This window comes from Macrosteles quadrilineatus, unplaced genomic scaffold, assembly GCF_028750875.1.
Source record: "Macrosteles quadrilineatus isolate MER2022 unplaced genomic scaffold, UCM_ALF_1.0 Scaffold_2__2_contigs__length_208266976, whole genome shotgun sequence".
Classification (NCBI taxonomy): domain Eukaryota; kingdom Metazoa; phylum Arthropoda; class Insecta; order Hemiptera; family Cicadellidae; genus Macrosteles; species Macrosteles quadrilineatus.
The window spans coordinates 93,425,038-93,442,830 of record NW_026542595.1 but is presented as its reverse complement, the minus strand read 5'-3'; positions in this window follow the sequence as shown (position 1 = coordinate 93,442,830).

The following is a 17,793-nucleotide window of genomic DNA, read 5'->3' as shown; positions in this document are numbered from 1 at the left end:
GTTGTCTCCAAGCAGTTGGGTGTCGGCAAACTTGCCTCACAAAGATCTCCTGAAGCTGAGGTGGTAGTTGACGATCTGTCGTCCACATTGAGGATGGTGTTAATACCAGTCTCTATTTCTTCATCGTGGGACATAGGTTTCTCAACACCCATTTTAGTTGGCTGAGAAGGCTTTCTTATCCAGGGAAGCATGTTTCAATTTAAGTTGGAGAGAATGTAGGTAGATAATAGTGCAGGCTGTAGTTGAAGTGCGTCTTGTGTATAACTGAACACAAGTGACTCTTGCAAAGCAAATGCACCTCTTTTATACCACTGATCAAGGTTAGTAACTCCCAAGAACTCCCGCTCGGCCTTGAGGGAGAGTATGCTGTCTTTGTTTAGTGCCCAACCATTCCTTTCTATCTGGGCCGGATCATTATTAATGAAGTTGCATTAACTGTCTTCCCGTCTACGTTCCTTGGTCAACCATTTAACCTACAGACATAAGCCGAAGTTGGTCTAGCAATACAGCTTTAAGGAATATATCCTAACCCAGTTTTTCCTAAGGGAAAATCTAAGGGAAAATATTCCTAAAAAAAGTTGATTACCTGTAAATGAACACAGATACACAGGAGAATAATTTAATTCAGACTGTAAATATGCAGTAGTAAAATTGTCAAAATTTGGCCTGGGAATAATGTTGTTATATTTTAAATATTTCAACCAAAAATATGAATCTTTAATCAATTTCACCTTTCCAAATGGCAACATTTGAAATATTAAATAGAAAAGCTCAATTGGCAATTTCGTAAATAAAGAGCCATCCATTGTACAGTTTATTTATGTATACAAGTTAAGAAATAAAATTAAAATTTCAACTTTCTGAGATCTCTTATTTTAATATTTAAATTTCTTAAAAGGTGAGCAATTGATTTTAATCTTCAATATAGTTGTGGTAGTAGTTTATTCTTTTTGTTTACAATATTAAATATTCTAGCTATTACTGGAGGATTAGATCTTGTTACAATTTTAATATGGATTACTAAATGTTTATTTTTATTTTGGATATTTTTAGTAAGATTTTTAATAATTGTGCGAAACAATCTAGATTTGTTTGTAAAATGTCTTATGTATCTTTTTTTTAGTGCAATTTTCTCTTCATCTAACAACAATGGTTTAAACATATGTATTATACAAATAGAGGAACTTAAAAAACTTTAACAGTTTACCACTTATGTAGAAAACTTACCAACAAAACACTGGTACTCACGTGCACTCTACTAAAGATGGAAGGATGGGATGGTGGTTTATATACACCCAACCTCTCCCCCCTGTCTACTTTGGATGAATAGTTGTGGTGGGGGGGGGGGGGGGGAGTGTGGACATAATTTATGTCGGTGTAGAGAGGTCAAACAAAAAAACTAATAAAACTTTAGATCCAATTTTAAATTATAATTTTCCCAAACAAGTAATCAATTAATATTATTAATCAATTTTATAAATAGCCAAATTTTTTATATATACTATTTTAAATAATCACAATAATCCACTGATAGATTTACAAATAACCTATAGACTTTTAATAATATTAATAATTAATTTTATAAATAGCCAAATTTTTTATATATACTATTTTAAATAATCACAATAATCCACTGATAGATATACAAACAACCTATAGACCTTTAATTTAATTTAAATGGGATCTTATTAAAACATTAATTATGTAAATTATTATGAGATATTATTTTTTCTTCCCCCCTAATTAAAGATTAGGAATTAAGTGGTAAAAGGATTGGTGTTTTGTTAAAATCTTTCCAATATATTTCTCTCGTTTGTCTGAGTAAATTCTTTAGGAATAAATATTTTCGCAGATCTTCTTCTAAATATTTTTTTTCTTTTGACATTTTTCTCTTTGTTATATTCATCAAATCTAGAATGTTTGAATCCATTATAATTGTTATTATCTAAAACAAAATAAAACCTCTATACATTTTTAAAAATATCATATTTTAACAATTTAGTTTATTTTACTTACTGGTTAAATAATTCCTGTTGTTGTAACTAACCACTTCTTAATCAAATATATACTATAAATTCCCAGTCAAGCTAAACTAAACAATTTTAGATATTTATTATTTGGGTTTGAAATAGGTAGATTTAAGCATACAAATTTGTTATCACATAAAAAATGTTTAAAATTCTATTTAGGTTTTGTTTTAATAATCTTTAAAGTTATCATGTTATCCCCCATGTTTTGAATAGATAGGTCTTTAAATTGTAATATATAAAAAAGATATAGGCCTACTATATTTATATTTTAATAACGGGAAGAATACATAAAATAAAAAATACTTTCCAAATCCATAATATAGTTCGAAATCCACCACATGGCTATATATAATATTAGAATATTTCATTTATTTGAATCAACTATGACAAACAAACTTCTTTTATCTTGACTTGTAAGTCCTGAAACAAAGTCTTGATCAGGCCCCTCTCCTTGGCAGTGGTACATCTCAACCAGTAGGAATTTGTTGACGAGGCCAAGGATTGAATCAGAGATTTGTTTCCATGTCCAGCGTCTGTTTCCATCTTCATTAGGTTGATTATGGAGTCCATCAGTTCGATCATCTCTACCATGAACATCTCGTCCACTTCCAGCATGGTTTCCATTCCTCCTCCATCTGTGAAGTCCATAGTACAGCTAGAGCTAGATGATGACAACACAATATCGTTCGTGACACAAGCATCAGGAAGGACCGAAGAGGCATCCCTGGGGAGTTGGTTGTCTGTGGCCCACTCCCCGATCCAAGTTCCTCCTGTGTCGATGTTCGTGACTGTGTCTCTGTTGCAATCCTGACTTTCTTCTTCGGTTGTGGGTTCAGAGGTTGAAAGCGCATGCTGTCTTCTTCTTTTTCCACTCGTTTTGCTTTCCTCTTCTTCAGTTCTTTGCCTCTTAAATCCTTCGACTGACATACTGATGTGGTTTCGTCAAAATCAGAGTCACGGTCTTGAAAAGCGTCTGCGATGTCCTGTGTGTCTACCAACTCCAACTCCTGTTCTGTATACGGTTCCTTGACTGACTTCACTTCCCTATCACCACCATAAGACATAGTGTATTTAAGTTTATACTTATTTGGTTTTAAATAACGGTAATATAACTTTGACTGTACTAACTTATTCTCTTTACGGCTTCAACACTTATAACGTATATTACGGATCTGAACACTATAATAATCACTATGTTTTGACTGAGACATAAACTACGAACTAACCAGTGTAACTAGTAAAAGCAGAATAATGTTAAACCAGGCAGTGGAACGCTGTTTGTCAAGCTATTATAGCAGCGTGAAAATCATTGTAAATAGGCATACTTCCAGTCCTGTTGCCCCAAAATATCTTTGGGTCACAACCTTCATACTTTGAAACCTCAAACCCGGTAACAATTGTAGGATAAGTCGCTGATGTTGTTGGTATTGCATGTTTACCCCCATATTTATTTTACAAACCGTGTGCATGAACACAATGTATGGTTTGATTTGCATTTACATAAGTAATACTAGTCTGTTGTGTTTGGAATGGAAGCCTAAAGCCAATAGGCTTAACAGCGACATATAAACGTTTAACTTCACTTCCTAATGGAAGATTGTAGAATTCTGTTGGACTCAAAAAGAATGGTATGCCATTACAAGGCACTTTTGCATACGGTGTAAATAAATGCCAGTGTTTTGTACCTGTGTCATCTACAAAGGTACTACTTACAGGAGAGTAGTTATATGAAAACGAAGACATCAGACGAGTATGTTTGTACATTAAGGATATTTTCTTGTAATCCCTCCCACCTTGCTGTATTGTGACACCTTTGGATAGTCCATCACCACCACCGTCATCTGATGCTTTGGCTTCAGTCACTGGAACACTCCTCTTGCGTTTTGCACTGGGCTCACCTGTTGATTCCACATCTGCTCCAGGTTGGGGTCCTCCTCGAAGAATAGTATCCATAATACTTGCCATAATTTCTTAAATAAATTTGTATTTAACACTATATATACAACTTTAACTATAAACACAAGTTTTATAATCTCAAATACACTGACACGGTGAAAATGAACAAACTCTCTTGGCGGTGTCACATCCATCACTGGTAGGTTTTAGAGGGTACTTCAATATCAACTATACGTTTGAATGTGGGGGTACCACCCATACCAACCTATAGCCATACTACAGAACTCCTGTTCTGGAGGCTTGTCGCAGCTTCGCTGCCAGTCATGCCTAGGTCCAGTGGGTTGTATGACGGAGTATGGTAGGGTGAGCAGCCTAGCGGAAGTTACGAAGATCATGGATTCGATCTATACATCAATAGATGTCCATTCCACTGTAAAAAATTTTAATGATATACTTATTTCCACTGTTAAACGTAATCCATCTACTGTTACCACTATTGTACTGCTAAAACGTTCAAGATAATTAACTGTCTCTTAAAATCAATACATCATTGGGACAAATTAAGTAGGCTAACCAGTATTTTTAAAACATAACCACTAGTTCCACACTACCATAATGATGAAACTGCCAGGAGCTAATACTCAGTACAACACTGTCAATTATTGCTGGCCACAGCCTGTAGTTGAAGGTGGTTGTGATAGTGGGATATTGTTATTTTTGAGGTAAAAATAAGTTTTCCTCATTTTTGACTTAAAAGTTTAAGCTAAAAAACTAATAATTTATTAGGCTATATTGAAATGTTTTCATAGGTTTAATAATAAATAATAATATTCCAAAAACATAATAATTAAAACTTCATATTCTATCCTTATGAAGAATAAGTAATTGGTTGTAATTTGTTTGTTTTAAAAATGTTGTAGAAAACATAATTATAACAAGTTCAACTTTTAAAAATGATAAGATATATTAATTATATTGATCTGTTATATACATCGTGAATATTTCTTTATACTTTGCAATTATTTAAATTCGAGCAACAGATACACTAGTTTATATTAATTATACTTGTTCAATCACTCTATCTACTATATTAGCTGCATTTGAGTGAAACCTTAAGAGTAACCATTGATTTTGGTAGGTTTTACATTGTACAGTATTAATTAATAACCTACAGTGTAAAACATATTTATTTATTTTATTGACTTTATGCAGGTCAAACTTTGTTTACATAAAAATTGTTTGTTTGTCATAGTTGATTCAAATAAATGAAATATTCTAATATTATATATAGCCATGTGGTGGATTTCAAACTATATTATGGATTTGGAAAGTATTGTTTATTTTATGTATTCTTCCCGTTATTAAAATATAAATATAGTAGGAATAAATATAGTGTAACAGTTCTCTTTTGTATGGAGCAATATATGTTGAATCAAACTATGTTTTTGTGTAAAGGATTTTTCACATGTATTACAAGTGTAACATTTCTCTTCTGTATGAACCTTTGTATGGTTATAAGTCTTACACCAAAATATCAGGAGCTACATTAAAAATATATAATTATACTTTAGGATATAAAAAACAAATTTCATTGTATTATTCTGTATTATTATTATTATTATTATTATTGTTTTATTAATGAAAGGAATCAATACAAGGAATTTATATTTACAACAATATTAGACAAACAAACTTATTATCCCAATTGTCTCAAAACGAAATACGGGTCCCCCTTCACTAATTTTACATTCTCTGGCACGCGCCTTGTCGAATAAACAATGGTGAATTAAAAAGTGTCGTGTGCCTACCTCAACAATAGATTGCGGCTTCCGCTCTCCTTCCCACAATTTAAATATCACACTATATAGTACACTATATAGTAGTATGTAGTGCACACGAGTGTTTACACTTTCAATAATACAATTGTTTTTAAAATCTCACATTACTAAAATACAATATTGATTTCTTTCATATTCTACTCCTACTTAATACTTATTTGCAATTAATTAACTAAAGCATGCGGTTCATAAAGTTGCACTTCCGTTGATGATGGCAACTGCGGATCTCCCTCAGGCTGATGTCCCCTGGCGCTCGGATGTCTTTCCTGTTCTGGTCGAGGGATATGCAGGTGTACTCCCTTCGTGGCTCGTCCAGCTAGCGGTAGGTCCTGAGTCTTCATGATACATGGTCGGGATTGGACAGGGAACAGCGGCGGCTTCTCTCCGCCTCGTTCTCACTTCAGGGTCCGCAGTGGTCCGGGGAAAGCGTAACAACAGGCAACATATACTTTTAATAAGTTGCCACTGGCAAATGTACATCACCAACACTAATAGGATTACACACAGTCCACCAAGTCCGGCTACTTATAACTGTTTCTCGGAAGGTTTGCTGTTCTTTTTCAATTACATCCAATAACTGGTGTAGGTGGCTGTCGGGTTCTGTTTAGAAGCTTTTGAAGAGGTTCTAAGCCCTGGTGAAGCGCTGTCAGATTGAAATAATGAGCTATGGCCTTCTGGTCCGGGGGTTGCAGTAAGGTTGGCAATCTCGTAATCAGCCTGTCGTCGTCCAAGTCCAGACTCCCCGTAGTAGAGGTCCATCGTGCGTAGGGCAGCAAAACCATGTTCCCTGTATAGATGGTGCAGTGTGCAGAACTTGGCAGGATCCCGGCAACTTCAATTTTAAAGGTGGTTGCCCTAACCTCATTTTGGCAGTTGAAGGTCAGCGTCATTTCTTCTGCGGTGTTATACAGCCAACTACCAGTAGCTGGGACACGATGGAAAGTTGTTGTTACCGTGCCCAGATGTACTTGGACCCTCTTCTGACAAATGGCTAGCATATCCTCCTGCAGGTACAATTGAACTTCACAGGAACCCCCTGCCTGCGAGTAGATGGGGAAGGTTGGGTCGTAGAGCGATACTCGGCCCTTGGTGCAGCCACGTAGATCCTCCTCCGTCAGCGTAGCATACATCTCCCGATCGGGTGACAAAGCTGAATATGCCCAATCAAGTGCCCGGCTCGTATGTTTACTGATTTTATTATCATAAATTGGGAAAGTAATCATTTTGAATAAAGTAAATTTTCGGTCCTGGGATTTTAGTGGTACATTAATTACAATCCTAACTCCTTCCTCAAAAGCATAGGCAAAGCCTGTGCATAATTTGTAATAAATATGAACATTTACTAAACTTGAAACGACCAACATAGACGGGTCTGCAGGTAACCTGTGCTCTAGATCTAATAACATTTCATACAATCTATACGGCGCCACTAAGGCCGAAGAAATTTCACCCTTAGCCAGATCATCTAGCCCATACTGAATGACTAATAACTAATGAATATACTTCATTTTGAAAAATCACAGTTGCATTTAACTGATTGATTTCCTGCTGCAATTTGTTAGCCAATTGTGCATACTGTTTTACTTTAATTTCTACGGTATCTGCAATTGCTTGTATATCATGTTGGTTCAATTTTACCCCATCACTCAATGACTTTACATAAGTAAGCTGCTCATTGTTAAAATGAATCACACTTTCTTGTAGACTAGCCAGTTTCCCTATTTTCGAATCTAAAGTTATTACATCCTCTGTATCAGCAGTACCGAATACGTACTTCATACCTGTCCCTACTGAATCAAATATCGCACGTTTTGTTTGCCTAACTTCTGTATGATTCCCTTTACAATCAATCAATAAGAGCAAATCATCTACTACTGACCTAAGGTGAATCACTCCGGACTTAACCCTATCAATCTCGTCTCCAGGCACAGGTAGGCCAAATTTAGTTACATTATCAGAAAAGCTAAATACAGTACTGGCCAAATTCTCGACTAAATCATCATAATGTTGAAAATTCAAAGAGCTACATACTCGCCATGACTCTCCCGTTACTGTAATTTCCCTCTCTTTCAAAAGCTAAATTACTAATGGTGTCCAAAAAGTATTGGAAAGAACTAGCAAGACCTCAAGGAATAACGAACAAAAACATTAAAAAAATTATTTTTCTTCAAAGACATTATGGTACTAGCTTGAAATATTGGTTAGAATGGATCAGGGTAGAATATCCGCAGGATTACGGATCTTTCAATGGAAATTACAATAGGTTGGATAGGAATCTGGAACTCACACGGTTGGAATGAATGACTTACCAACACAAGAAAATAAATAAAAAAGAAAATAAATGTATGGAAAGAAAATTTGTTTAAAGTAATTTCATTGAGGATTACATGAACAAGTTTTATTTTTAAATCTTACAAGTATTTATTATAGTATTTAAAAAAAGTTTTCCTATTTATAAACTAAATTTATATGTATAAGTGTTCCTACCTTAGTCTGAAAGACTTGGAAAGTGTAGGAGCTGCTAACAAAACAGTTGGTCAAGTAAAGAGAATTATATCTGGAACATAAAATATTATAAACTATAACAAACCCAAGACAAATTGTAAAATATATTAATAAAATCAGGTTTAATGATGGAATAATACCAATATAAAAAGATGAAAATGTCAATGGATTGAATTTTTTTTTTTATTAGCTTGTTTCTTGTATGTTCGGTACAATTTTTACAATCGACTTTAAACTAACTTTTCAATGAACTAGAGATTTGAATCTTATAACATAGCTCAGCTATTTATTATTCATTTGGCCTGTGCCCTATGGGTTTCCAATTTTTTTACAAATGTAAATATATCAATGTTTGGAGTCAGTTGTATGTAAATACTTTAATTTTGTTTACATTTTATTTAATTTACAATCTTTTCAACAAAAAATAGAACAATAAGCAAGTTTGATAAAATTTAAACACAGTAGTTAGTCTTTATTCAACAATAGAGCTAACACACAGACTTTGCATATTTGGTAGGTACAAAGTTTAAAAGTCTAAAAACGACTACTTAAGTTCAAAACATGGCATCTTTTCAATCTGTATGTATAGTTGCTGTTGTCCAATAAATTTAAAGCAAGGTAGTTAAGATGGTACTCTAATTTCTTTAGGTTTTTGGCACTTAATTTTGAAATTTCTTCTTTGAATGTTGGGGGTTCGACTGTCCCTGTGAATCACTTCGTTATTGACGAATTTTTCAAAACCCGTACACCTTCAACTGTCTAAAAGAAAAAAATAAAGCGTACAGCAAGATGGTTAACCAAACGCTTCCATCATATCGATTGGTACTATGGCAATGTACCTTACGATTTAGACTTTATTAAGGAGCTATGTATACCTTTTAATGCCTTATATACAAAAGGTATATTGTACAAATTAAATTTCAATTACACGAAAATGTAATTGAAATTGAGAATAATATTTGCTTTTACTATAATTATAAATATAACAGTAACTGTGCTCTACGTTCTGCTGAGTACTACGCAAAAGACTTACTCTGGGCTTGAAATCTGTATACTGTCACCTACTCAAAGGCCGAGCTAATTTATATGTTTTTTTTTTAAGAACAATAGACTTTTATAATTGAAGATAGCTTTATTTTTTATAAATTTTATTAGTGTTTTTGAGATAAGTATGTTTGTTATAGAATGGGATAATGGAGGGGAATACAAGGGGAGTAAGGGAACGGTCAAAAGACCGATGTCGGCAAACATGACTTTTAAAATTTAATGTTTTACAAAATGACGTTTGATCCATTTCAATATCGTCAGCACTCCATATACTCTTTGGTGTTTTAATTTCCTGGTATTGTGGCTTAGTTATTTCCAAAACACTTTCATCTTCTAAACTTTCTGAGTCGATATCACCATCAAAATCATCTTCTATTTCATCTTCTTCTAACAGCTCAGGGTATTCGTCCCAGTTCATATTTTCAATGGACTCTCTAAGATAGCTGTGATCGGTTGGAGATTTTGTAATAAAATGGTAAATCACATATCCAACATATCCTTATACCTGAATTCGTTAGGTAGTGGGGGTAACCCCTATAAATGCATCATCTCTTAAAATCTTACCATTATTCCTGTCTTAGATGTTGAGCAACAATTTGCCAAGAAATCTTTCATGATTAAATACTCTTTGAATGATACTTAGTATAAAATAAGTAAATCTGCCAAGTTTATCAAAATATATCCATAAACAAGCCGACTACAACATTTTACAATATTCTCCTCAAGAATAACAAGGAAATTTTTAAATGATTAATTTTTTATATTTCTTATCGTAAGCAATAACCGTATACAAAATAATTTGTTTTTTAAAAATATTTAGGAAAGTCTGGAGAAAAGTTAAAAATTGATGTTTTATCAAATAAGGTCTAATCATCAGCTGATTTTTTAAACTCTTTTATGACTGGTTACGGTTATATTACCCAGTTATCAAAACGAATCACGATATTGCTATACATCACCAATGACCTGTATATTTTGATTCGTTTAAGAAACGTAAAGAAACGGAAACTACCTCTAGGTTTTACTGTTATATGCGGATGCTCCCTTTACTATTATATACCATACATACTAAACAATATTGATTTAACCGTTATTGCCTAGAGCAACATACAGTACCTGTTAAAAATATCCAAACAATACTTTTTCCTCTAATTGGGATTTGTCATAGTACTTACTTTATTAACAAATTCCATCTTTCAATCTGACAAATAGTTTATTATAACAGGTTACATACCTTGACGTCCACAATTCCTCAGTAGAACTTCCATTGACTAGTTTCGACTACTAAGTAGTTATTTTTCAAAACGGAACGTTAAAATATTTACAATAGGAAAATTTTGAATAGGGAATTTTTCAATAGGAAAATAGGAAAATTATAAAATATACAATTTTGCAAATTTGTTACTAGTTAACCCAGTTTTTTTTTTAATTCCCAATTTTTACCCAAAAGCACAAAATGTTGAACAATGTTGCCTAATTTTAGTATAATTTATACAAAATACATAAATTTTCTTAAAAACTAACAAAACTTCTTAATTCTAGCATAAATGTATAAACTGAAATATCCACCAAAAGGTCCACATAAATCAGTTATTAGCGTCATTTCACTGAAACTAACTAAAGCAGATCGTTGGTAGATATTTTTTTGTTTTCATTTGGCAGCACTGTAATGCTTGTGGTTGGACGTGTTGTGAGGCCATTCTATTGCAATCCTTAAATCTTTGTGGCGACTTCTTTTCAAAATTTCATCAGTTTCTTCAGAACTTTAATGTGATCCTACAAGATCTTTTCAGAACTTCTCAAGATATAAATTTCGCGGAGGACGTGTAGGCGGTGTGGAGGTGTAGCTCAATCAAGACAAGATGTAATTTAATTCTAAAGTTTCCACAAAATATTCCTATATTCTGTCATAATAGTTCAAACTATCATACACATTTCTTTATTAAAAAGTTGGCTAAAAAGTATGGTAAAATTTATTTAATAGCAAACACTGATGAAAAATATATTAATTATACTGTACAGTTAATTCTGGGTAGGGATATGAATTTGGACATGATAAACCTACTAAATTTGTAAAATTCTCATTTGTAGATGCGTTTAGGTTTATGGCTTCATCAATTGACAAATTAGCTAAATAATATATAAAGAATATTGATATAATTGAAAAAGATAATGAAAAATTTGAAATATTATCTTCCAAAGGTGTATTTCCATATGAGTTTTTAGATGATATTGAAAGATTAAATTACAATAAATTCTTGGACAACTGTTTAACAAATAAAAATATAAGTGACGATGATTATAAACACAATTTAAAAGTTTGGAATAAATTGAAGAGTAAGACATTAGGAAATGATTCTGAGTACATAACAATAAGAGGAGTTTTCAAAAGTGGATGTGGTGCCTCATATTTAATGTTACATGATAACATATTACCCTGCATTATGTGTAACACATTTTCTTCAAAGTAAGGATCTATCTTTGCCTCATTCCATTTATTGACCCTTCTTCTAAAACCATCCATCCAGGGGAATGAGTTACCTCGACTGGGATTTTCAATTTTTCCAGAATTTATCATGAAACTACATTATGGATCAACAAAGAAGTTTTTCCCCGAGTTCGGGGGACCTAAAATAAGAATAGTATTCACTTTACCCTCATCTAGAGACTTGTTCAAAAAGTTATACAAGGTTACTAAAAAGTTTCTAACTCTAACTAGACAATTATCAAATTGGTAATACAACAAACGAAGAATAGCTACAGTACTGGTCCTAATATCATAATATATTTTACATTGAAAATTGATTGATTTTAGTTTGTGTTTTTCTTCCAATTGACGTTTGAAGTTATCAAGTAGATAAAACGAACTCGTACACTTTAGACAGTAAAAAGACTTTTAAGGAGGTTATGCTTCATTCTATTATGTACCTCAATGCTCCTTTGATTCTTAATCATTTTTTTGGTGGAGTACATAATTTACACATTATTTTAATTTTCGAGTAGACATTTTTATATTCTGTGTTAAATTAGATTTGCGTGTGAACTTGTATTCACAAATCTAACAGTTGTATAGACGAATATTTGTCGTATGTTTAAGAGCAATATGCTGTGTCAAGTTAAATTTTCGTGTGAATGTTTCTTTACAAATCTCACAGTTATATGCAGGAATATTTGTCGAATGCTTAAGACCAATATGCCGTCTGAAGTTAGATTTGCGTATGAATGTTTCTTCACAAATCTCACAGTTATATGCAGGAATATTTCTTGCATGAAGAGCGATATGCTGTCTCAAGTTAGATTTGAGTATGAATGTTTTGTGGCATATGTCACAGTAAAATGTTGAGGATGGAGAATTATTTGTTTGATCTTTGTGACGCTTTAGATTAGATTTTCTATTGAATGACAAGAAATGTCCATTAATTGTTCCTCGTTGGCCGTTATGCCAGAACTGCTAAGGGAACTTTTTACATGGAATGCCCATTCTGATGAATGAGGAAGATGAAGAATATATAGGCCTACAACGCATTATCACTTCGATAGCCAATATTGAGTCTAATCAACAAGAATTGAATGATGGAGATGTCCTAGATGGTAGTTCCAGTTCCAATGGCACCTGTTTTTGGGACATAAGGCGGACCCTCTCGTCCCAAGTGAGTCAGATCACGAACAATAGTATTAAAATTCTTGGTTTCGGTAGTTGTTTTAAATAAACATGGACAAACGTAGCTGCAAACATAATATTTTTCATTTTTAGTGTAATAATTATGCCAAAATTACTTGTTTCCATGACAAATATACATAACTTATTTAAATTTATATAAACTATTTTTAACACAATATATACGATGGATATATTATATTATATAGGTTTGTGCTCCAAAACCTGTTTTCTATCCTTATTAATGTAAAACAACAGCAGGCTAATCGATTATATGAATTTATTTGAAAAAAAACGTCTGAAAAATCAATTTAGAAAATAATTTTTATCTTTTTTTGAGAATATCTTTAAAACTAATGCATATACATAAGAAATGAATATAACCATTCTTGTAGAGAATTTTATCATCTTTCTTTTTATAATTTACATTTTTTCCGTACGATGCACGGTTTTCAGTCTAGAAGTAAAAAACTAAAAAATGGGGTCTTTCCCCCCCTCCCCCTGCTGAAGCAGCAGGGCCAGGGGCGGGACTTTTGGTATTTTTACCTTCTAACTACCCCGAACACATTCCCGCAGAAAAAAAATTTCCCCCTCTCCATGTCCTCTACACCCCTCTTTTGAGCCTTCATTGACTGGACTAGTTGGTGTTTCTCAAAATATAAACTTGGGAATTACACGTTTGGAATGCAACAATAGCACATCACGCTATTGGCTGGTGATTTATGATTTATGACAAGCCCCCACCCGCATTCATTGGCGACGTCGGCTTCCAGCCTCTCATCTTGCTCCAACCATTTAGTGAAGCCATTTCACTTCGCGGCGATCCTGTGAACGACTATTTCCATTTTACGCTATGATTTAATTTACAGTTTTAACATTTAATCTTCACTGATTCAAACCATACGTGTATAGTGTTGTATTAAAAATCACGAATTCAGTTTCAGACTTGTACAATTGTAAAAAATATAAAAGTATTAATGGTTGGTTTAGTCACAAAAATTGTTGCGCTTATTATTTTTATTAGATTACAACAGCTATGGTTCTGGGTCAAGGTTATCACACTTCATTGCCAAGAAGGGGTAAAAGATCTATTCATCTGTTACCCCTTCCCGTATTTTATAGCGTTAGTATATCTGTGTTATGCTTAAATTTATGTTGGTTTAATGTATAAAGTTACTTTAGCTTTGTAGCTGTCTTCCACAAGTCTAACAATTGCTCGTAACATTCTTCTCAGTTTAATTTCTGAAATATGTTGTGTACGAGTATTTTCTTCAGTCTTCCAATAACAAACATCACAGTCGACGTGCAGTTTAAGATATTTGCTTAGTGTCTGCCTTAATTCGTTAACCTCTTCAAAGCTTCTTAGAGTTTTTGTTAATACCAGTATTGCTTTAGACATGATTGAATCTCAAATAAATACGTAAAGCCACTGCGTGTATATATACACTATTCCCCCACCCCTTTCCACATACTTCAAATTATTCATTTAAAATAAAACTGTGCTGATTTTTATAGCTATGATCCTATTTATTACTTACAGGCCACTATTAAGAACTACTAATAATTAGGTTGGTTAAGGTTTAAATAATTACTCTGTTACGTAATATACCAAGTTATTCATTTTTTAAATTTTCAGTAAGTTAATATTTACAAGCCAGACGGGTAGAACAAAAGTCAGCCAGGTTCTAGGTAGGAATGAAAGTTGTGAGAAATCTCCTCTGTCTGTTGTGCCTGTTGTTTGTTTTACGTCGAATAAAGTATGCGTTAGTCCTGGATAGTTCCATATTGTACGGTACTTTGAATATTTAGTTTTTCCCTTTGTTACGTACGATTCCTCTGTGATGTTTGGGTGAAGTCTTAATGTAAAAGTATTTTTCATTTAAGCGTAGTTTGTATATTTTTATACGTTTGATATTACTACTTGTCTGTGGTACAGTATTTGATGTGGGGATTGGTAAAGTACTAAGACCAGGTAATGATGTAGGTGAAAGTACACTCAGTGACTTAGTTGTTGGTCTTGGTGTTGAAACACTTGGTCTAAAAAGTGAAGTATTATGGGCAGGTAATGATGTCGGTGGTTTGTGAAAGGTCAGTGACTTATTTGATGGTCTAGATTTGCTATGCGTACTGTTAGGCAGTGTTGTACTAGGTACACTCAGTGACGTTGTTGGCAGTGATTTTTTTTTGTTTTTTGTTTATGTTGTTGGCGTGCACACAACACAAAGTAGAATTAATTTTGGAAAGTTTTGTACAACGTGTTTTTTTCGGTCCACGTTTGTAAGTATACGTGCACGGCGCTCTGTCACGCTTCAGTTTTCGTAACTCTCTTCTGTTTATAGGTGGTCTAGTGTCGTCAATTAGTATAGGGCTTGGTGACCTTGAGGAATTTAGTGAAGGAGGGTCGTATGAGTTTTTTACAGGACTGTTTGTAGGTTTTGGTGGGAGGGGGCTTAAAAGTGTTAGAATGGCTACCATCCCCGTAGTGATTATTTGTAATAATGTCATGGCAGACGGAGAGGACTTACTTTTAGGTGAATTAGGAGGGTTCTCATACAGTGAAGAAGGCAGCATGGCGGGTCCGGTAGTCTGTAGTGATGGAAGTGAGTCATTTCTAGGAGTCGATGGTGGAAGTTCATCATTCCGAGAAGTCGATGGAGGAAGTTCATCGTTCAAGGGAGTTCCGGGGAGTCAATGCTTCCTGCGTTTAATGTCGGAAGTCAATGTCTCTAGTGTGTCCGGGGATGTAAGAGCGTCTTTAAGGATGGTTGTTTTCTTCAAGCAGTTGGGTGTCGGCAAACGTGCCTCACAAAGATCTCCTGAAGCTGAGGGTGTAGTTGACGATCTGTCGTCCACATTGAGGATGGTGTTGATAGCAGTCTCTTTTCCTTCATCGTGGGACATAGGTTTTTCAACACCCATTTTAATGTGCTGCGAAGGCTTTCTTATCCAAGGAAGCATGTTTCAATTGAAGTTGGAGAGAATGTAGGTAGATAATAGTGCAGGCTGTAGTTGAAGTGCGTCTTGTGTATAACTGAACACAAGTGACTTTTGCAAAGCAAATGCACCTCTTTTATACCACTGATCAAGGTTAGTAACTCCCAAGAAGGGTAGGGAAAGTATACGTTTGTTGAATATTTTAAAACTTATTGTAGCTGTATCTCAAGGCATAAGTCTGTTTATAATAACATTATTATATGCCAGTTAAGATAGTAAGGAACTATCTGGGTCAAGGTCACTTATATATATTAAAAATTGGGTTACGGTCAAACGCGACCACAAAGTCTAACATTGAGTTTTATATTAGTTTGATTAGTATTGTATAATCGTACAAGTAATCCATGTGTTATGATGACATATGTAGCTAACTACATATAACTGTAATGTTAACAAGTGTTAGTAGGGTTTTTGAAATTACGCAAGCGCATTGGATGTTAAAAGTTTTGTGTGTTGTTAAATATAGTGTTATTTTTGTTAGTATAGGAGAATTATAGATTCATAGTATATGACCTCTATATATGTGATTCAGGGGAGAGTTGGGGGGGGGGGGGAAGAAAGATGCAGACTTAGTAGTCTTATTTTAAAACATTTGCAGTAGACACTTAGCAAGCGGTGTGCTGAAAACAAGGTTCCACTAGACCTTGAGCGAGAGTCGCTGTCTGGACCGGTCAGGAATCCTGCAGTTGCATTAATGCGCTCGGCCTTGAGGAGAGTCTGCTGTCTGGACCGGTCAGGAATCCTGAAGTTGCATTAATGCGCTCGGCCTTGAGCGAGAGTCGCTGTCTGGACCGGTCAGGAATCCTGCAGTTGCATTAATGCGCTCGGCCTTGAGCGAGAGTCGCTGTCTGGACCGGTCAGGAATCCTGCAGTTGCATTAATGCGCTCGGCCTTGAGGAGAGTCTGCTGTCTGGACCGGTCAGGAATCCTGCAGTTGCATTAATGCGTTCGGCCTTGAGCGAGAGTCGCTGTCTGGACCGGTCAGGAATCCTGAAGTTGCATTAATGCGCTCGGCCTTGAGGGAGAGTATGCTGTATTTGTTTAGTGCCCAACCATTCCTTTCCGTCTGGGCCGGGTCATTATTAATGAAGTTGCATTAACTATCTTCCCGTCTACGTTCCTTGGTCAACAATTTAACCTACAGACATAAGCCGAGGTTGGTCTAGCAATTGAGCTTTAAGGAATATATCCTAACCAAGTTTGGGTTTTCAGCTCGGTTTATTAAACGAGTTTTATAACATATACTACAGAACCTTTGGTCAAGAGATCCCCTACCTTAATACTGGAATTTTATTTTATTTTTGTCTGTCATGATATATCTCAAGTAAGTATTCCTTTTTATTAGTAGTCCAGCTCTTCAGTAGACAGTAAGAAGCATCGTCGTTACTTAAGAGCTCTGCTGAGAGACGAATTTTTCCAACAACCATGAGCAGCAATACTATGGTTCAAGATTCCACTATTTCGTCAACAACTAAATTAATCAATGTTCACCTATCCACGCTAACGGAAAGTCGTCCATATGATCAACAGTCCAGCGTTCAGTGTTCTGAAATATCATCAACAATTCCTTTCAACGATCGCAAGTCAATAGCTATATTAGAACAAATAATGGACCCTTCTTCAAGCTTTTGGAACCTAAAAACCACAGCTTTAGAACAACCAAGGCCGATTACATCAATTCATAGATTGTAATGTAGATTTAAGTATTTCTGAATGTACGTTATAAAATAAACAAATAAATAAATAAAACTTATTCTGCACTAAAGTTCATATAGTGCAGGATAAGTTTTATAAAAACATACCTACTTAACCTTGACCCAAATAC